Raw genomic sequence first — 23114 nt, 5'->3', positions numbered from 1 at the left:
CCGGACGCGCAGGCCCAGCGGCCATGGCTCACGGGCCCAGCCGCTCCGCGGCAAGTAGGATCCTCCCAGACCGGGGCACGAACCCACGTCCCCTGCATCGGCAGGCGGACTCTCAACCACTGCGCCACCAGGGAAGCCCAAAGTTTTTCTTTGAAACAGCAGTCCTTGTTCAGAGTTAATCAGAGTGATGTTCCATTAATTAGCTTTTTGTAATTCTGCCCAACTGTACTCTCACATGTGGCAAAATAAAGTTTGATTTTTCTTCTTTTTTTTTTTAAGTTGCTTTTTTTTCTTTGTCCTTTTGGTTTAAAAAGCTTCATGTTTTGGTGCCTTTTATGTGATGCCAAAAAAAAAAAAAAAAATGTCCCTTTCATGACATGGTTCTCTCACTAGGTTCCATTACATGTATCTTAACACTTTACCTTTCAGCTTGCCAGTGGTAGGGTCACAGGGGGCTTATATTATAAACTTCTCAGGGCTTTTACAGAAATGCATGAGGTTTAATTAATAAAATAATAATCTCAATAAAGGCAATAAAAACAATAAATAAAATAATCATCTTGATGCCTTAGAAAATTACTAAATATGCCTGCTTAGAAAAGAGAATAGAAACATACATCAATACCCACGGAAGGATTACCGGTGTTCTGTACTTCAATGTATTTTCCATATTTTATTCAATTAATATGTAAAATAAGATTTTATATTAGGAGTCCTCTTTTTTTTAATGGAAAGTACTGGCCTAAAATCACCCATGGCTACAGACGCATCTGTTCATCTGAAGGGGGATGGGGCTGTGCCCATCCACGATGAAGGCCCCAGCAGGACCATCCCCAGAGCATCCTGTGATGAAAGGAGGCTCCTCGGGATCCAGGGTTCCTGGGCACAAAGCTGACGGCCTCTAAGCCCTCGCCAAGCCCCAAATCCAACAGCTCCCAGTACCAAGGACCGACTCCTAGAACCCATCAGAGGCTTATCCATCACTCTTCCTCGAGAGGGCAGCAAGCAGCTTGTGACCGAGGTTTTTCCCAGGATCTGGTGAAGGGAGGTTTGCGATCAGCTTAACTCATCAACAGCTGAGAGTCTACCCAAGGGCTCACATCGCTAGGCAAAGTGGGGGCCACGGAAGAAGTATTTGATCAACAAACACTACCTGAGCTCCTAGTCTATGACAAGCCTGGGGACCCAGGACGATTCAGACAGGTCCCTGCCCTAAGGCCACAGGCAGAGGCAGACGCAGACAGAGGTGAGTGGTGCAGGCACATCGTGGCTATAATTACCCAGAACCTGTGGCCACAGTGGGTAACCCAGCCTGGAGCTGGAGAGCTTGATAAAACACAGATAATCGGGCCCCACCCCAGAGTTTCTGGTTCAGTAGGTCTGGGGGAGGGTCCAAGAATCTGTATTTTGAACAAATGCCCCAGGGATGCTGCTGCTTCTCCCCCCGACTATACTTTAAGAACCACTGCTCTATGGGAATTCGCAAAAGAGCGAGAGGTCTGGACCCTAGAGTCACATCTCTCCTCCGCCTACCAAAAACATAATGTAAGATGGTGGTACAGAAATCTTGGGGACAAACTGGTGGAATTACCGTTTCTTTTATGTTCCTTAATTAACCTGAACTTCATCATCAGTGTTTCCTTTACTTCTTGCCTCTAACCAAGGAGCTAGGGGCTTGGGGAGGATGTAAGACCATCCTGGTGAGCCTTTACCAAATGATGGTTTGAGAAGCCCTGGGTATTGGCAAAGAGGCTTTAGGGATTTGCCTTATTAGAGATGGTCAGATTGAAACAGAAGAGTATTTCAATGAGTATTTTTTAAAAATAAGTATAAATATAATTATTTAAATACCCTCTCATCTTTTAAAAAAAAGATTTGTGGGCCTTTGAGTGTGTGTGTATCAAGGGGCATGATGAAGATCAGGTGGGTAGAGGTGACACCAAAAGCACAAGCAATAGAAGAAAAAACAGATACACTGGACTTCATCAACATTAAAAGCTTTTGTGCATCAATGGACACTATCAAAAGAGTGAAAAGACAACCCACAGAACGGGAAAAATGTCTGCACGTCATATATTTGACAACAGGCTAGGATCCAGAATATATAAAGAATTCTTAAAATAGAACAATAAAAGGACAAATAACCCTATCTAAAAATAGGTAAAGGATTTGAAGAGATGTTTCTCCAAAAAAGATACAGAAATGGCCAATAAGCACATGAAAAGATGCTATCACTGACCATTAGGGAAAGGTTAAGCAAAGCCACAATGAGATACCACCTCATGCCTGCTAGGATGCCTAGAATCAAAAAGATGGACAGCGATAAGTGTTGACAAGAATATGGACAAATAGGAACCCTCATACACCAACAGTAGGAAAGTAAAATGATGCAGGCACTTTGGAAAACAGTCTAAATGTTAACAGTTTAAAACGTTAAACATGGCATTACAATATGATCCATACAATTCCCCTCCTAGATATATATCCAAGACAATTAAGAACATACCCATTCCACAAAAGATTCCAAATAGCCAGAACAATCTTGAAAAAGAACAAAGCTGGAGGCATTATACTTCCTGATTTCAAACTATATTACAAAAGCTATAGTAATCAAAACAGTTTGGTATCAGCATAAAAACAGACATACAAATCAGTGGAACAGAATAGAGAGCCCAGAAATAAACCCATGAATATTATGGCCAATTAATCTACAACAAAGGAGGCAAGAATATACAATGGGGAAAGGATGGTCTCTTCAATAAATGGCGTTGGGAGAACTAGATAGCTACATGCAAAAGAATAAAACTGAACCCACTATCTTACACCGTACACAAAAATCAACTCAAAATAGATTAAAGACTTGAATGTTAGACCAGAAGCCTCATAGGAGAAAACACAGGTGGACATCGGTCTTGACACTGGTCTTAGCAATATAGTTTTTTGATCTGACTCCAAAGGTAATGGCAACAAAAGCAAAAATAAACAAATGGGACGACATCAAACTAAAAAGCATCTGCACAGCAAAGGAAACCATCAACAAAATAAAAAGGCAATCTACTGAATGGGAGAAGATATTTGCAAACCATATATCCAATAAGGGGTTAATATTCAAAATATATAAAGAATTCATACAACTCAATGACAAAAAAACCAAACAACCTGATTAAAAAACGGGCAGAGGATCTGAATAAACATTTTTCCAAAGAAGACATATGGATGGCCAACAAGCACATGAAAAGATGTGCAACATCACTAATCATCAGGGAAATGCAAATCAAAACCACAATGAGATATCACTTCCCACCTGTCAGAATGGCTATTATCAAAAGGACAAGAAATAACAAAGTTGGTGAGGATGTGAAGAAAAGGGAACCCTCATTCATGCACTGTTGGTGGGAATGTAAACTGGTGCAGCCACTGTGGAAAACAGTATGGAGGTTCCTCAAAAAATTAAAAATGGAACTACCATGTGATCCAGCAATTCCACTTCTGGGTATTTATTCAAAGGAAATGAAACACTAGTTCGTAAAGATACATGCAGCCCTACATTCTCTGTAGCATTATTTACAATTGCCAAGATATGGAAACAACCCAAGTGTCCATCAATGGATGAATGGATAAAAAAAGATGTGGCATATGGAATATCAAGGGACCCCAAATAACCAAAGCAATCTTAAAAAGAACAGTTGTTAAGAAACTGTTCAAAGAAAGTTGGAAGTCTCACATTTCTTGATTTCAAAACTTACTACAAAACTACAATAATCAAAACAGTGAGGTACTAGCATAAAAACATATAGACAATGGAAAGAGATCCCAGAAATAAACCCTTGCATATGCGGTCAAATGATTTTCAACAAAGGTGGCAAGACCATTCAATGGGAAAAGGACAGTCTTTTCAACCCATTTTGTTGAGAAAACTGAACTACCCATATGCAAGAGAATGAAGATGGTCCCTTACCCTACACCATATACAAAAATTTACTAAAACTGGATCAAAGACATAAATGTAAGAGGTAAAACTACAAAACTCTTAGAAGAAAAAAATAGGGAAAAGCTTCATGACATTGAATTTAGCCATGATTTCCTGGTTATGACACCAAAAGCACAGGCAACAACAACAAAAAAATAAATAAACTGGACTTCATCAAATTTGATAACTTTTGGACATCAAAGGACACTAACAACAGAGTGAAAAAGCAACCCACAGAATGGGAGAAACTACTTGCAAATCATATATCTGATAAGGGACTAATATCAAGAATATATAAAGAACTCTTACAACTCAATAACAAACAAAAAAATTGGGCAAAATACTTGAACAGACATTTACAGATATACAAATAGGCAATAAATGCATGAAGAGATGCTCAGCATTACTAATTAGGGAAATGCAAGTCAAAACCACAGTTAGATATCACTTTACACCCATTAGGCTGGCTATTAAAAAAAATAGAAAATAACAAGTGTTGGCAAGGATGTACAGAAATGGGAACCCTGTGTATGTAAAATGGTGTGGCCACTGTGGAAGCGAGTATGGCAGTTCCCCAAAAATTAAAACTAGAATTAAAAAAATTAAAAATGGAATTGCCTTATGAACTGGCATTCCACTTCTGCGTATATACCCAAAAAAACTAAAAGCAGAGTATCAAACAGATGTTTGTATACCAATGTTCAGAGCAGCATTACTCACAATAGCTAAAAGATGGAAACAACCCAAGTATACATCAAGAGATGAATGGAAAAATAAAATATGGCATATCCATACAATGGAATATTATTCAGTCATAAAAAAGGAATGAAGCACTGATACATATGAATGAACCTTGAAAACATTATGCTAAGTGAAAAAAGTTAGACACAAAAGGCCACATATCATGTGATTCCATTTGTATGAAATGCCCAGAATAAGCAAATCCATAGAGACAGAAAGGAGATTAGTGGTTGCCAGTACCTGGGGGAGGGCTCCCAGGGCAAGAGACCGTGGGCTCTGAAAATATGACCCAAGTGCTTTTCAGCTCAGAAAACTGCTGACACTATGTGCCAAGCCCTGTCCCAGGCCCTTCATTCACAGTCTCTCACTTAATCCTCACACAGTTCTATAAGATGAAGGCAATAATCATCTCCCTTTTCTAGATCAAGGGTCACCAAAGTTTTTCTGTAAGGAACCAGATAGTAAATATTTTTGCCTTTGTACTCATGAGCTCTTTGTTTCCCTGGAGACCTCAGCCCATAAACATGTTCAGAGGGTGCCCGACAGGGGACAGCCTGCAGTCCTGCTGGCTTTCCACTCTGGCTGGAGGCCAAAGGAAACTGGAAACCTGTGTTTACCTCGATCCCCTATCAGTTTAGATTAAGCAGCTGTCATGGTGTAGCATAAGGGTCACGGTCTTGCTACATGATCCTGGCAGCCCACATCACCCCTCCTATCATTCATCCATTCATTCATTCGTGCATTTATTAGGCACCTACCCTGTTCCTGCACTATTTTAGCCATGGGAATTTAGCACTGCACCTGCACAGCTCAGATCAAGAAGTACTCTCTTCCCTCTCAGGCCAGTGTCCTCTCAGAGTTGCGCTGGGACTGGTTACAATAAAAATCTTCTTTGGGGCTTCCGTGGTGGTGCAGTGGTTGAGAGTCCACCTGCTGATGCAGGGGACATGGGTTCGTGCCCCGGTCCGGGAGGATCCCACATGCCGCAGAGCGGCTGGGCCCGTGAGCCATGGCCGCTGAGCCTGGGCATCTGGAGCCTGTGCTCCGCAACAGGAGAGGCCGCAACAGTGAGAGGCCCGCATATCGCAAAAAAAAAAAAAAAACTTCTTTGGAGCTGTTGCAAATGAAGAATCAGCTCAGTACTCCTTAGGACTGAGACAGCCAGAATTTAAAATCTCTCCTCTACCTGATCGACCCTTCAGGACTAAACCCTGACCCCACAGTGCCATGCCAAGCTGATTTCCACCCTTCTGGATAACACACACGGAAAACACCACCTATGCACTGCTTCCCCCATATAGTCTCACTCTACACCCTCAACCTCCTCAGGACGTAAGCAGTTGCCCGGTCAGTTAACCCAGGTCGGTCTCAGTTTCCCCACCCATGACATTTAACAGGAATCAAGAGTTTATTCTGTGCCAGGCCCCTTTGCATGGATTATCTTACACTCACCATTTGAAGTGGGTATCCTAAAAAATGCCTCTACCTCATGGGGTTTTTGGGAGGATTAAACAGGATAATGGATGCCTGGCACTTAGAACATTACCTGGAACACAGTAGGTAAATGCTTGATAAATGTTACCAATTATTATCAGCATTTGGTGATACTTTATTCCCATTTTACATACGAGGAAACTGAGGTTCAAAGAGATTAAGGTCACAGAAATAGTAAGTATCAGAGCCAGGACCTGAACTGGGACATATTTGGGTGCCAAGTCAGCTCTGTTTGTCTCCCCGATGGAAGAGACCTAGTGACCCCATCCTCTCTTCCTTGTGCCTCAAGAAGGAAGCCACAAGCTCGAGACACAGCCCCCAGGTGGTGGAATAAAAGGCCCCTCTGTCTCCCTGCTCCAACCCTCACTGGGCCCCACTGGTCAGCTCACACACACCAAGTGAGCTCGCTCACCCAGAGATAAGGGAGCCAGGATGTAACAGCCCAGATAAGAGAGGGCCTGGACCACCCACAGGGTTTTAGACATTAACGTGTACAGCCCACAGGCAGCAGGGCCAAGTAGCAGGATGGGTCAGCACTGCCACAGCCCGACCGTCCGCAGGGGACAACTGAGGCATGCTCAAGCCATACCCTGGAGACCACACGGTGCTCGGGGCCTGGGTCCCGTCCTTTCCCTGGCCCTTCCTGAGGCCGGCAGGAGTACTGGGTTCACAGAAGGGGCTCAATAAATAAATGTTGGCAACAGTCCTGGAAGTAAAATTAAATAAAATTAAACCTCTTCTATAGGTCTGGACATAGTCCCAGATCTGCCCCTGTCCTTCCGTGACAGTGCCATCAGAACCACTTTCCTGCTATGAGCCTCAGTTTTCCTACCTGGAAAATGAAGCTTTTAACATCTGTAAGGTCATTTTCAACATTGACATTTGAGGGTACAAGGTAAAGGACATCACTTTATCACTGAATAAGCAGTTAATATTTATAAAAGTCCATTCATATCATCCATTATCAGAGCCTGGACCTGGTATGTGAATAGTAAGGGTTCACTGAATGAATTTATGAAGAATGAAGAAATATGAATGAAACATTTCAGTGGCTTTGAGATGCCCAGAAATCAGGGCAAAACAGCCAACACAGACTAACACAGCTGTTTCTGCAAAGAAAGCTGGACTAAAACAAGCCAGTCCCCTCCCTCTTCTGCCACCCAAGAGAACAGAGATGACGGCTGCCATTACTGAGTGCCTAATGCATACCTTAGAGTGCTAAGCATTCTACAGGCATTCCTTTACATACATCTGTGAGCAGTTATACTTACGTCTATTTTACAGATGGGGAAACTGAGGTTTGATGGGGAAAGGGCTTCCCCAAAGCCACTCAGTTCCTAGGTGAGGGAACGAGGGTATAAACCCAGGTCTGTCTGACTCTAAGATGCAAAGATTGCTGAAATGTGTAGCCACAGGCAAGCTCCTTTCCCTGTCTAGGCTTGTTTCTTCCCGGGGTAGGACGGGTAGGTGCTGCAGTCACCCCTTCCTTCCCAGGTCTCCCTACCCTGAGAGGCAATGTCTCCTGGGCACGGGGACACCCCATCCGAGCAGAAGACAGAGGCTTCTGGTCACTCAACAGAGACCTGTAGAAAGAAGACACCCCCCCCCAAAAAAAAAAACATAACAGTGAACACAAAAATGTCTGCAGCTTCTCAGCAGCCAGTCCCTGTAGGTGGAGTCCCGGAACCTCCAAACGTCTGAGTTCCAGGCCAAACAGTGCGGCCATTGAGCGGGGCAGCCCTCACCCACAAGGCCTCCCAGGAACGCCGGGCCTTCTCCTCCGCCTCCAGCTCCACCCACCACGTCACAAAGAGTCTGAGGAAGGAATCTGGGCTCCCCTCGAGACTGTGGGAACTGAGTGCCCCTTGGCAGGAAGGAAGGGCACAAGGGATAACCTTGGGGTTCCTAAGGGGAGGGGAGGGGGTCCTGCCAAGGCAACAGGGAGCCTCTAAGCCTGTCTGGCACATTCTGTGGCACCTCTGCCACAACCCCTGCGGGGAGGATTACTAGATGAGGAGACCGAGATGGCGCCACATCCAAGTGTGCAGGCCCAAGTCCCGAGGCATCTCTGGGATGGAACTGAGGTGACTGCAATTCGGGGTGCCTAAACCCTTCTGATACTGTCTGGCCCAGAGATCAGGAGCACTGGGCTTCAGGGTCCAAGTCCTCTGAGCTTGAGTCCAAATGCTGTCACTGTGTGTCTTTAGGCAACATGCTTCACCTCTCTGAGCCTCTATTTGCTCATCTGTAAAATGGGGACAACACATTCTAACCATGATGGGGTCCTGAGGGGAGTAAATGAGATAGCACATGTGAAAACAACAAGCACAGTGCCTGGCACCTCGCCGGAGGGTGACAGACGACAATCACTGTCATCACTATGATGATTATCACCATCGCCACTCTCCTCATCACATCAGGAAATCAGGGCTGGAACCAGACTCCAGGCAGATGCAAACTGGATTTTCAGCCCCTAGGGGAGACACAAGCAGTTCTCTGTCTGCACAGACATTTTTCATCTATTTGACCATCTGTCTGTCCGGCCACAATTACCTAAAGCCAGGGGTGGCAAGGTTCGTGCTGCCATAGAGAGGAATGGTCCAGGGCCATGCCCCTCATTAGATGGACTCACAAATCCACAAGACTAGGAGTGATCAGGGTCACAGGAAATACAGACACACAGCTGGAAGGCCTGCCTGACTGGTAGGAAACGGCATTTTCCACTAAAATTGTTAAAGGTTTGTGGCATGTGAGATGATCCTCAAGGGACAAGTAGGATTTGAAACCAAGGGGAGAGGGGTGGCGATGTGGAGAGGTGGGCATGGCAGGCAGAGCCAGCGCTGAGCTGCTCACAGAGCAGGGAAGACGGTGCAGGGTGGGTGTTCGTGTCCTATTACATCCCCAAGGGCAACCCCCAGTCTTCCTTGACTTATTACCCGAGAGACAACGTCTCCAAGGAACCAAAACACCTGAGTAAATAAGGTGAGCCCCGGGTTTTGACTCTGGAGTCAGATACACCTGGGTTCCAACTCCAGCCCTGACGCTGACTAACCTTGGACAAGGGAAGACCTTGGAACAAGCGCAGAGATGTGAGCCTCGGTTTGCTCGTGTGCAAGGTGTGGGGAACTATAGGATCTGCCACCTGGGTAGTGAGCAGTGGGATGACTTGGGGAAAGCCCACGGCTCAGGACCCGGCATTCAGCAAGTGTGCTCCAACCGTTAGTAACACTAGAGGCTGTATCCACGTGGGAAACTGAAAGGACCAGCCCACACTCAGAGACAAGCCCCCAGCACCAGTGGCTGCCCATGAAAGGTTGAAGGAACAATCTGAGAGCAGCAGAGAGCAGGGCGAAAACACTGGGCGCCTTGGGCAAGTCTAAGCATCTATTTGCCCATACACCCTACAGTCTTATTATGTCCATCCTCTGCCTCCCCACCCCTGCTGCCCCACAGAATGTAAATTCCCAGAGGGCAGGGCTTTGTGTCTGTGCCTTCAGCAACTAAGACAGTGCCTGGCACACAGTTGGTGCTCTGGAAACATTTGTTGGTGAACGAATGAATGCATGAGTGAGTCAGTGAGTGAACGCATGAATGAATGAATAATGGCTGCCCCACGTGCTCCGGGGAGGGTGTCCAGTCACATGAGATCGCGGATGTGGAACACCAGACACAGGGGAGGCGTGATCACGATGGGGATGCAGAGACCGCCACAGTGGCAAGTACTGAAGGTTCCATCAGTGATGACACAAGTCTGAGGGCTCCTGAGACAGAGACCGGTAGGGACACAGCCAGGAAGGAAGAAGGGCTCTCACTCTCCAAGGAAGACAGAAGACAGTCCCTCAGCCCCCGGCTCATCCCTCTGTTTCCCCACTTCCCCCGCCCAGGACTGGGATTATCTGTTCCCATCAGGGCCAGACAGGGTATAAATGCAGGGAAGCGGCCAGGGTGGGGGTGAGGGCAGATGGGAGAGCAGGTGGCCGTCCATGGGGTAGCAGCCCTCAGCCCAGCTCATAGATGCCGCAAGGGAACATGGGCCCCTGTGGCGAGAGCTGCTTCAGGCCAAGCCAAACACTTGGATTCCTATATGAAAAACACCAACTTACAAAGGGTCACACTATTGCAAAACACTAGAAAAAGTCTGCCTTAGGTACAGCCTGTGGACTGGGTTTACACGTTTATCTGCCAATCTAGACTTTGAACAACACACATGACCTTTTCAGCTGGGTGCCTGGTACGAGGCTCCTACTGTCTTGCCAGCTGGGACGAGCTGGGTTTCTAATCCTGGGCCAACAGCTGCGAGATCAGTGTCATCACCTTTCATGTCCAGATGGGGAAACTGAGGCTCAGAGATGTGTCTGGGGTCACATAGCAGCACAGAGGCAGCAAGATTCCAGCCCAGGTCTAGCTGACTCCAAAGCCGCTGCTTGATGGACCGAAGGAACGAGGGTGTGAGTGAAGCTGGGGCAGGGGGTGGGGGGCGGTGAGTGGGGATGCAAGGAGCACACAGGATTGCCACAGAGGGGACGAGAGCTGGCTGATGGGCTCAGGTGGTGAACTAAATGCCTGGGAACATGGCAGGCAAATCCCCGGACCACAGAGTCACCCTCGCTCCTGTGAATGTGACACAGAGACCCCGGCCCGGCCATTCCAACAGCAGGATTCCAGGCAAAACCCCACATTACCCCGGCCTGTCCGTCCACAGCTACACCATCCTACTGCCATTCTACCTGCTAGTAGCTGACAGTCCACCGCACCCAAGGTAGAAGCTGGATGGATCCTCGAGCCACAGGCCCCTCCCCACCAGACGCTGCCAAAACATGGTCTGCAGGACAACGGGCTCCTCAAGTGGAGGAGGGGGGCACAGACTGTGTGGGCTGGCACCTGGGGGGCGTGGGGTGCCCTGCAGAGGTGGGAGCCAGGCTGATCTGAGTTGGAACCTGGACGTGAGCCCGGAGACAGTCACTCTCTGTCTCTGACCCTCAGTCTTCACATCCATAAAATGGGGGTGACAACATCTCAATCCCATAGAATTGTGAGGATTTGGCAAGATAATCACGAAAGCGCCCGGCACAGAGGAAGTTCCCAGCAAAGGCCAGCTATGTGCGTTCTTTTGCTGACTCTTCCCTCTCACCTTCACCCCCTGCCTCCTGATTTACCCTCTGAGCCAAGAAGTCACAAGCTTCTGCACCTGCTTCCCCTCCCTGAGTCTCAAGGCACTCTATCTGTACAACAGAAGTGGTAAGAAGTAACAACAGGCTTACCCCAGAGGACTGAGAGGGCTGCATTTCAAGTGCTTCACAAAGTGCTATTATGGACATGCGTGTGTGTCCCCAGAGTGGACGCCCCTAATTCAGAAGGACGGCAGGAGTCAGTGAATGCCAGGGAAGCCCAGGGACACCAGGACCCCAGAGCCCATGGGGAGAGGTCCTGGCCCACAATACTGCGGAGAAGGGCCACCACAGGCCACACAGCTGACCACGAACCCAGAGTTCAGGATTTCAGAGATACCTGGGCTAGGACAAACTGAGCCGACTCAGGCCAAAAGGCCTCCTTGAGATCATCCCTTCCAAGGCCCTGGCATTACGGGCCAGGAAGCAGAGGTGCAGGGAAGGGACAGTGCTTCCTACGGTCACAGAGGGTTGGTCCCAGATCTGGGAAGATCTCAGGTCCCCTGACTCCATCCAGCCCAGCGCTCCTTCTGCCGCGCTAAGTGACTTTCTAAATGCACACAGCGCAGTTGGTGACTTTCTAATGTCACATTCTCTTTACAGTTCTAGTATTTTTTAAGGCCAGATATGCAACCTCTGTCAGTGACCAACAGCTAGCCTCTGAGCCCAAGGTGACAAGCCACAGAAACCCTGGCCAGTGACATGTAGTCATATGAACATGTGTGGACAGCGGGCCCCTCCCACCCACGCCCTGCTCTGTGACCCTGGGCCCTGCACTTCCTCTTTGTAGAATGTTCACTTTCTGACAAGAAGTCACACTCTGAAAAGCCTACAGTCACTCCTTCAGTTCCTCTCTCTCTCTCACACACACACACATACACACACTCACACACAAACAAACAAACTTGGTATATACGTACAGGAAATTCACAGCTGCCTTACAAACCTATTTTTGCATTCCCTAGGCCAGGAGTCCTGGCTTAAATGCCACCAGGTCTGAGGAGCTAACTTATGGGGCAAAGCAGCTCTGCCTGTATGAAAAAATGTCATCTTGCACACTTTTCTAAGAACACAGTCCTCTTGGTTATCTGCACTTTCCTCAGTTTCGATAGAGACATGGGAATGAGAAATATATCCTCTCAATTCTACTTGAAGTAAAACAGTGGCAGATATAGAGAACAGACTTGTGGCTGCCAAGAGGGAAGGAAGAATTGGAAGATTGGGATTAGCAGATGCAAAATAGTATGTATAGGATGGATAAACAACAAGGTCCTACTGTATAGCACAGGGAACTATATTCAATATCCTGTGATAAACCAGAAAGGAAAAGAGTATGAAAAAGAACGTAAATCATTTTGTTGTACAGCAGAAATTAACACAACATTGTAAATCAACTATACTTCAAAAAAAATTTTTTAAAACAAATGAACAACAGTGGCACACACCAATGACATACAGCCCTTAGGCTGAGTATTGGGGACAGTAGGGAGTAGTGAGGTCTGAGGCTAATTAGAGAGCAAATCTCCACCTAAGGGGCTGTTGCTGCTCAGCCCCAGGCAACTGCTGCCACATCTCCAGGTTGTTCAAGAAAAGTCCAAAGGCCAGAACTTTATGTGCCATCTTCTGACAAAATGCTAGCAGCAAATTTCTAAAACCATCTCGCGTGCCAAACAAAATGTGTCCGTAGGCCTGTTCCAGCAGACACCCTCCTCCTCCCAACAACAAGAGGCCGTGAGTGGCAGAGACACGTAGTTCTCAACCGAAGGCAGTTTTGTCCCCCAGGGGACAAGTGGCAACATCTGGAGACGTTTATGGTTGTCACCCTGAGTGGGGAGATGGGGGTTCTGCTGGCATCTAGTGGGTAGAGGCAGGGACATTGCTAAACATCCTACAACGTACAGGACAGCTCCCCGCCACATAGAAAATGATCCAAACCCTGAGGCAGACCAAACAGAGTCCAAAAGACTTGGAAGCTACTCTGGGGACCACCATGGGAGTGGGGGGCTCAGGGTGACAGGAGGCCTGCTATTTTCTCTGTGGCCACAGGACTTCCGTGAAGATTTCAACACAGGAGGAATCCACAGCTAAGAATGCTGGGAAAGCCGAGGTGTAGACAATGAGGGTTGAGACGTGAGCTGGGGGAGCAAGACCACTGGCCTTCGGGTCAGGAGAGGTGGGTCCAAACCCAGCCTCTGGCCCGAGTGTCCCTGAACAAGCTGCTGAGCCTGCCCACCTCAGTCCTAAGAGGACCGTCCCCGACCTCTGGCCTTCCAGGCTTGGCCAGACCCAAACACCCCTGGCCTGGGCGCATCCCCAGGCGGAGGTCCTGAGATTGGGGCACTGCACGGCACTGGGGGAGAGGAGTTCCTCCACCGTGCTTGTCCTTCCGGCCAAGCCCCGTCACTTGCGAGCGCTAAAGAGACCCACGGTGACAAACTTCCTCCTAACAGGGAGCACAGGGCCTGGGCTGAGGGCTTTGGCAGGCAAAGGGACTGGGCCAGAATGGAAGAGAAGTGGTTTATTTTCTTTTATTTCTATTTATGGCAAGTGGGTCCTAATTTTCCATTTCTGGTAATGAGACGGAAGTTTCTTTTTCAGTTAATGTAGTTAATTTCTAAAAAGTGAGTCACCTTAAAAAAATATTAATTATTCCACAGGTAGGAGAATGAATGAGGTTTGGGAGAGGCAGCCCTACGGAGAGTGTTACATAAATATTACAGCTCTTTAGCTTCGAGAATGACAAGTTCATACCTGGGGGGGAAATCCAGGGAGGCTCTCCAACTGTGGAGGCCTTCCATGCAAGCAAAGGAGTCAATGCTTTGTTTGGTAGTCAGCAAGGAGATCCCTGGGCAGATAAACTTGTGCAAAACTTTCTGCCCAGACCAAACTTGGGGGCAGAGGGACTTCTGAACTTTTCCTGTGCCGGGGCTCCAGGGGTGGTGGCCAGGCCTGGCTGTGTGCACGTGAAAGGGCTTTCCTCACCCTGTGCTGATTCCTTCATCCACCCTGACATCACCTTTCTTACTGTCTGGGGGTGACACGGATCACAGCGAAGTCTCAGGTAGGTTCATCAGGTGAAAGACAGAAAAGCCAGAAGAGAAGAGGCTGCCACAAACCAGGGGGTGAGGGTGTAGTGGGAATGGAATGAAAGGACTGTGAGAGGAGGGGAGAGAGAAGCAATGGCATTAACTAAGCACCCACTTTGTGCCAGACACTGCTGCCCATGCCCCTCCTCACTTGATCCTTACAATGGGATAGGTTTTGCTACCATCATCCCCATTTTAGGGATAAAGAGCTAGAGACTCAGAGGTTAGCTAAGATCTCAACTGGTGCTACGAGCCAGGACTTGTCCCAGTACCTCCACTGCAGGGTAGGGAAGACAATGCATGAGACAGACATGGAGAAGAATCAAAGGGACTCAGAAATCAATCAGATTAATGGCCGAGGAAGAGGGCAGACGCTGGACTGCTCGAAACCTCCTTGAGGTTTCTCAACACCTACACTAAAACCACAACTCCTACCTCCCTGACCCCATCTCCTACCACCCCCACCCCATCCCAGGCACACCGGCCCCTCACTGCCTTCGAATGCAGTAAGCATGCTCTCACTTCAGGGCCCTTGCACTTGCTGTCCCCTTGATCCTCCCTTGACTGGGTCCTTCTCAAACGTCACCTCCTCAGAGAGGCCTCCTGCTGACCATGCACAGAAGGTGGCTTGCCCTGTCCCTAGCCACACCTCTGATTTCATATCCATCATGGTCCTTATCGTTACCTGAATTATGTGTTTCTGTGCTTATTGGCCATCTTCCCCACCAGACTGCAAGCTCCATGAGCAAGAGGATTGTAACTCTTGTTCACTACTGAATCCCCAGTCCCTAGATCAGGGCCTAGCACACAGCAGGCCATGACAATCTGGTCTCCTTTCATATGGTTCTCTGCCTCTCTTCCTTTGCCATCCTCCAGCCACAACAACTTTTGTCTGGTCCTTTAGAGGCGTCACTGGCTCCTGCCTCAGGGCCTTTGCACTTCCTATTCCCTTTACCTAGAACTTTCCACCTCTGAATTTTCTGCAGGTCTGCCCTGCATCCTTCCTTTGGGGCCTCAGCTAAAAGGTCACCTCACGAGAAAGGCCTTCCCTATCCATCCTATTTAAAGCACCTGTTCCTGACCCTACCCTGGGAACCTCTATTCCATTTCCCAGTTTACTTTTCTTTCACACACTTAACACTTGCTGAAGTCCTCTCATTTACTTCTTCATTTGCTTCCGTATCACCTGCTTCTACCACAAGACTCTGAGCCCAGTGAGGCCAGGGACCTGGCCGATCTGTATCCTCAGGGCTGGAACTGGGCTGGGCACAAAGAAGAAATTCAACAGACACTTGTTTACATGAATAAATGGAGAACCCTGTGGTCTGACAGGGCTGCAGGCTTAATTCCCCCACGATGACCCAAGCTTCTAGAGATAGGAGCCAGAGTCCCGGGGTGAATAGGTAACAGATCAAAACATAGGGTTTGCTGTCCTGTCAAAAAGGCTGAGGGCAACGAGGGGTCAGGAACCAATCAGAAGGAGCTTTCAAAATCCTCACAGCCTTCAAAGCAGGACTCTACAGCCACCTTCACTTCTCAGCCAGATTCAGCAGAAAGGAAGAGCTTCAGAGGCAGGAAGATTCCTCCTCTCCTCCCTGCAAGCTACCAATAGCTGGAGAATTGCTTCGGTCAAAGGCAAGCGCATCCTTTCATGTGCTTCTTGGCCATCTGTATGTCTTCTTTGGAGAAATGTCTATTTAGGTCTTCCGCCCATTTTTGGATTGGGTTGTTTGTCTTTTTGATATTGAGCTGCATGAGCTGCTTGTATATTTTGGAGATTAATCCTTTGTCAGTTGCTTCATTTGCAAATATTTTCTCCCATTCTGAGGGTTGTCTTTTTGTCTTGTTTATGGTTTCCTTTGTTGTGCAAAAGGTTTTAAGTTTCATTAGGTCCCGTCTGTTTATTTTTGTTTTTATTTCCATTTCTCTAGGAGGTGGGTCAAAAAGGATCTTGCTGTGATTTATGTCATAGAGTGTTCTGCCTATGTTTTAGCCGCATAGCATAGGGAGGTCAGTTTTGTGCTTTGTGACCACCTAGAGGGGTGGGATAGGGAGGGTGGAAGGGAGGTGCAAGAGGGAGGGGATATGGGGATATATGTATACATACAGCTGATTCACTTTCTTATACAGCAGAAACTAACACAACACTGTAAAGCAATTATACTCCAATAAAGATGTTTTTAAAAAAAAAAGAGAACGCAAGGGCAACGTCAGCCTGTGGGCTGCAGGTACCCCACTGCCTTCAGTCTCCCCAGGGCAGGGCTGGCCTCAAAAGGGGAAGGGGGGGCTTCCCTGGTGGCGCAGTGGTTGAGAGTCCGCCTGCCGATGCAGGGGACATGGGTTGGTGCCCCGGTCCGGGAAGATCCCACATGCTGCAGAGCGGCTGGGCCCATGAGCCATGGCCGCTGAGCCTGCGCGTCCAGAGCCTGTGCTCCGCAACGGGAGAGGCCACAACAGTGAGAGGCCCGTGTACCGCAAAAAAAACAAAACAAAACAAAACAAAAAGGCGGGGAGGGGGTCTGCCTGGACCTCCACTCCTTCCCCTGCTCTGGACCAGCCCTGGGGGAGCAAAGTCAGGGTCCTGTCTACCGGAGGAGGGAGACACCAAGACATAGAGGTACTAAAATGTGACTGGTAGGAGAAGAGAAAACTAAGGAGCAGAGAGAAGAGGAAGAGAAGGTAAATTCCACCTAGAGGTACCAGGGAAGAATTTAAAAGGTCTCATGGAAGAAGCGATGCTCCTGCTGACTCTGCAGATGACAATGCGGAGGGCCTGCCTGCAAGAAGGCACTAGATGAACAAAGGCCTGGAGGTACCACCTGCAAGTAGCTTAGAACAGCTGGAGAAGAGAGGCCTGGGAAGATACCGACAGATGGACTATAATTAGCCTGTGTACCAGGTAATGGGTTTGGAATGTATTCTGGAGAGCTGTGGAAGAGCTTTTCATAGGGCAGCGTGGCATGAGTAGGGCCTCTCATCCACAGTCTCTGACATCTGTATGTCTGGGCTTGTGACTAATTCACTGTGTGACTTTGGGTAAATTCCAGACCCTCTCTGGTCTGCAGTTGATTCATCTTTCAAATGAGATGTTGGCTGCATGACATCCAGCTGTAGCATTCTGCAGTTTAGTCAACACTCCTCTGGTGTGGCTCCAGAGGTGTGCCAGAGCCAGCTTTCACTGGCTTATGAGGACTGATTGTTAAATTTTCAGGAATTTTTGTAAGCTGGTAACATAACCATTGTTTAAAATTGTTATGTAACCTTATTATTTAAAAAATTGAATTAAAAACAACAAAGAGGATAAACACTCAAAACTCATCGCTTCCCTAATTATCTTAGCACATTCTAGTGTTATCTCTACTCTTAAAGTTATCTACATCTATCGTATCTGTATGGCAGGAATAACTTCATCACAGAGCGCTACTGCATCTCTTGCCAACTCTGTGTTAGTGACATTTTGTTTTAGCTTGAAATTGACCATGGTGGGAATACACCACAGAAACTGGCAGATGCTATAAACCAGGGCTGTTGTTCCCAGAGAGTTTATTGTTAAACATTTACCATCATGTTACTCTGTCTCTGTCTCACTCCCATAAGACGTGTAGGAAAAGAGACCTAACCCTTGAAAGACTTTCCCAGAGGCCAAAATCTGGCTCAGGGCTAGGGGTGGGGGTGGGGGTGGGGGGATGGGATTGTTAGGGGGAGGGGCAGTTATAAACCCAGGGAAATTCATGAGCTCAGCCCAGGGTTTCCCACATTCACTTACTTGGGGGGCCTGGTGTACAGCCAGAGCTGCATTGTCTACACGGTCTAATGCAGGAGCCACTAAACACATGTGGCTATTGAACACTTGCGGCTACTGTAGAACAACATGTATCATTTTATTCACTTTTAATTAATTTAAGTTTAAAAACTGGTACTCGATGCTGTTATTGGGATACATTTAAGAACGCTGGAACAACCTAGGGATGTGAATCTACTTGTTCACCTGTAAATTTTATGACATCTAAATACAGATCAGGCATTTCTAACGAAAACTTAGCTCCTGAATTGAGATGTGCTATCAGTGTGCGACACATACTGGATCTGAAGGCTTAGAAGGAAAAAAAGGTAAAGTATCTTATTAATAATTTTTACACTGATGACATGTCAGAATGATAATATGTTTTATATACTAGGTTACATAAATTATATTATTTAAATTAATTTCATCAGTTTCTTTTTGCTTGAATGTGGCAATTAGAAAATTTTTAGGGAACTCCCTGGCGGTCCAGTGGTGGTTAGGACTCCACATTTTCACTGCCAAGGGCCTGGGTTCAATCCCTGGTAGGGGAACTAAGATTCCGCAAGCCGAGCAGTGCGGCCAAAAAAAAAAGAAATTTTTTATAGTACATATATGGCTATCATTATATTTCTATTGAATGGTGCTGGTTTAGAATATTTGGGGTTGTTTTTTCCCCCACTTGCACCACTTGATATTCAAAAGCAGAAGTGGTCATAAGAAACCACTAGAAGGATCTTGTGAAGATTACAAATTCTACAAGAAAATGAGCTAATCTTGTCAGATTGCAGGTAGGGTGGTTTAGTGAGTGACCTCCACCCCAGCTGGGGAAAGTCCATCCCTGGCTGCCATGGCTGGGGAAGAGGCCCAGGACACTTGGGCAACAGTTAATTTCTCATCCCAAAGCCCAGCCCCTGAGAGTGGACCCCAGGCCAGGGCTGATTTTGTCAAAGACACCCACGCAGAAAAACTGGCTCCTGGAGCCGCACAGAAGGCCTGGCCTGGCCACAAGATGGGGCCAAGAATCATCACACAGAAGGAAAGAACCAAAAAGTTGGTGCACCTTCAACATTGTATCTCAGAATGAGACTCCTCCCTTCCACACTTCTGTACATGCCGTCCCTCAGACTGCCTCTCCTTCTCTCATCCCTTGAAGAACTATGCATCCTTCAAGATCCCGTTCAAATGTTCCTTTCTCTGAACCCTTTCCTGACCAAATGATGTTCCCATCTCACATCCTTGGACTTCTGGCCTAGTCTATTCTTACCACCTCCTGGTCAGTCTCGGTGCTTTCACTCTTGCCCCCTCAAACCTGGTTTCTTCCTAAAACGCAAAATTTGTGTCTCTCCCTGTGAGACTGCCACTGGGTCCCTATTACCTAAAGCAATAGTTCTCAAACTTCAACAAGCATCAGTCACCTAGAACAGATGGCTACACAGCACTGTAAATCAACTATACTCCAATAAAACTTAGAACAAAACAAAACAACAACAACAAAAAAACACAGATGGCTGGGCCCTATTCTAGAGATTCTGATTCAGCAGGTCTGGGTTGGGCCCTAATATCTTGCACTTCAAACAAGGTCCCAAGTGCTACTGCTGCTACTACTGGTCTGAGAGGCTGTACTTTGAGAACCACTGATCTATTAAAAGATCAAGTGCAAACTCTTCACCTGGGCATTCAAGGCTCTCCACAACATCGCCTCCTATGACTGCCCTCATCTTTCACCACATGCTGCCCCAAACCTAGTCCACCGTGATCCCAACATGCCACACCTTTCCCGCCTGCACACCACGGCCCATGCTGATTCTCCTGCTTGAAACATTCTGTCTGTCCTGATCCACCCAGTTCCAGGGCCACCGTCCTTGATTTCACAATGTCTAAAACCCAAATCTTCAAAAATGACGAGATGGCACCTTTAAGGGTCTACAAAGTAACAAATACAGGCTATAGGGGCAAGTACAAAAGAGAAGGGTGAGAAATGATTTTGACCAAAACAGCAGCCCTGGATAAGGAAGTACCAGCCTAAAGCGACAACTTTGGGACAGAAAATTCTGGTGTATCTGTTTAAACAACCTCATCACAGTCACTGTCCAGTTACAAATTGTCCTTTTTCTCCATCGGGTTTTCCAGCTCTGCCACTTTCTAGCTATGTGGCCTGGCAGGGGGGGACTTACTTAGTATCTTTGTTTCTCACTTTCATCTATAAGATGAGGATAAAGCAACAACCTCAAAGAATGAAGATTAAATGACATAATGCAAGTAAAATGCACAGCAAAAGGCCCAGCACACAGTAAGCCTTCAATAAATGTTAGCTGTTGTTGGTATTATCTTTGGACTTGGGAACGTAATGAACTTGGTATCCAGTCACAAACAATAATGGGAACAGACACATAAAACGTGTTTTTCTTAATGGGTACGTAATCAGCAATTCAATGAAGATTGTGTTGATGGATAGCAGGATAGATGGATGGATGGATGGGTGGGTGGGTGTGCATGTGTGTTGTAGGTAGGTGCTTTGATGGAAAAACTCATTTGTATAATATCAAAAGTGGCTCTGGGGACTTCCCTGGTGGCGTAGTGGTTAAGAATTCACCTGCCAGGACTTCCCTGGTGGTCCAGTGGTTGAGAATCCACCTGCCAATGCATGGGACACAGGTTCGATCTCTGGTCCGGGAATATCCCACAGGCCGCGGAGCAACTAAGCCCGTGCGCCACAACTATTGGAGCCTGCACTCTAGAGCCCACGAGCCACAACTATGGGGCCCGCATGCCACAACTCCTGAAGCCCACACACCTAGAGCCCAAGCCCTGCAACAAGAGAAGCCACCGCAATGAGAAGCCTGTGCACCGCAACAAAGAGTAGCCCCCGCTTGCCACAACTAGAGAAAGCCCGTGTGCAGCAACTAAGACCAAACAATGAAGACTCAATGCAGCCAAAAATAAATAAATAAATAAATTCATTTTTTAAAAAAAAGAATCCACCTGCCAATGCAAAGGACACGGGTTGGAGCCCTGGTCTGGGAAGATCCCACATGCCGCGGAGCAACTAAGCCCCTGTGCCACAACAACTCAACGTGCGCTCTAGAGCCCACGAGCCACAACTACTGAGCCCACATGCCACAACTACTGAAGCCCGTGCTCCACAACAAGAGAAGCCATGGCAATGAGAAGCCCGCACACCATGAAGAGTAGTAGCCACCCTCACCGCAACTAGAGAAAGCCCACACGCAGCAACGAAGACCCAATGCAGCCAAAATAAATTAATTAATTAAAAAAAAAAAAAGTGGCTCTGTGAGACCAGCTTGGCAATAGACACTTAAAAATCTTAAAAATTCTCCTAAAGAGATTCTCAGGCAAGAACACAAAAATTCAAAGATGTCCATCACAGAGTTGCTTATAACAGCAATTAAAATTTTTAAAAAAAGCAACGGCCTAAATGCTCAATAGTCAGAAGATGGAATTCTACAGAAAAAGAAAAAGTGAAGATGCAGCTGTTTCCCTAAGACGTGAAAAGTTGTTCTTAATATATCTTAAATACAAAGGGTAAAAAGTGAAGTAACTAGTCTGGTGTAAGTTTATCTTTTTTTAATAACTATGAGTGTGTGTATATATAGAAAAAGTCCAGAAAAATATATTCCAAATGTTGTCAGTGGTTATCTTTGGTGTAAAGATTTGGATGGTATTAATCGTTTTTGTTTTTGCTTTTCTGTATACTCTTATTTTCCTCTGATAGCCATATATTTTTAAATTTGTTTAATTTCTTAAAAGAAGAAAAATTTTTTAAAAGGCAGCTCCATGAATCAAGACAGAAGAAATGCATAGGGTCAGCTTCCTGGGCCTCAGCTATGTGACCATGAGCAAGGAGCCTGCCCTCTCTGTGCGTCTGTTCCCTCCCCTTTGGAAAAGGGTGACCAGTCCCCTGCCCGGCTCACCTTCCAAGGTGCCCAGAGACAGTGGATGAGGAAAGGCTTTGATATCCACAGCTTGCAGTCAGGTGATGGTGGTTTTATTCCCCCCAGGGACATCTAGAAGACTCCCCAAGGAGATGCTCAGAGAAGCAAAAGAAAGCTGGCCTCCATTGCGGGGCAACCAGTTTTAGTGGACAGAGTTCTGGGTGGAGCTGGGGTGCCAAGTTCTCACCCCCCTCGGACACTGGCTTCCTTCATTTCCGTGAAATGAGAGGGATGAACTTTGACTGTGGTTTCTAAACCACTCCTTTGGTTTTCTTAAATAACAGGATCCTTTTCTCAAATGAAACACAGATTTCTCCATTAAGCATCCGTAGCTCTGTTCCTCAAAATCAGGCATTCTGTGCAAAACGAATCAACTTGGAGTCCATTTCACATTATTTCAAATGGGAAAAATGATAAAGCACGACATGTCAACTCAAGACTCCCCATTAATTTCCTAAAATGTAACTAACACATAGTAACACTCTCCCTGTACATGGCAAACTATCGTAACAGGAGGTCCAATGCTTAAAACATACCCTCTTGGGAATCCCCTGGTGGTCCAGTGGTTAAGACTGGGCACTTTCACTGCCATGGGCCCAGGTTTGATCCCTGGTCGGGGAAGTAAGATCCTGCATGCCACGCCAAAAAAAAAAAAAACAACAAAAAACCCCTCCTGACCACCAAGTCATTATTAACAACCAGCAACTGTGGTAGCACGAGCCTGGGCCGCTCTCCCGGATCCGGCACATTCCGAGATGCCCAGCCCCCACTGACCCTCGCTCCCTTTGCAAACCGTCTACATGTGAGTCAGACAGTCTTCCAATTACATCTAGAATTCACGAGACTTCCTGCACATCATCTCGTTACAAATGTTATGCTGAGTTTTAGGAACGTAAATATGGTGTTTTACAGGCTCAA

At 46.9% G+C, this 23114-nt stretch overlaps 1 protein-coding gene across 1 annotated transcript in view; it reads right to left on the bottom strand.

Moving 5' to 3' along the window:
- Positions 1 to 23114, bottom strand: part of STK10 (serine/threonine kinase 10) — a 119912-nt gene that overhangs the window by 71708 nt on the left and 25090 nt on the right. The window lies entirely within an intron of this gene.

The sequence above is a fragment of the Leucopleurus acutus genome (assembly GCF_964270905.1).
Source record: "Leucopleurus acutus genome assembly, chromosome: 3".
Lineage (NCBI taxonomy): Eukaryota > Metazoa > Chordata > Mammalia > Artiodactyla > Delphinidae > Leucopleurus > Leucopleurus acutus.
Note: the sequence above shows the minus strand (reverse complement) of the source record. Positions and strands in the feature narration are given on the sequence as shown.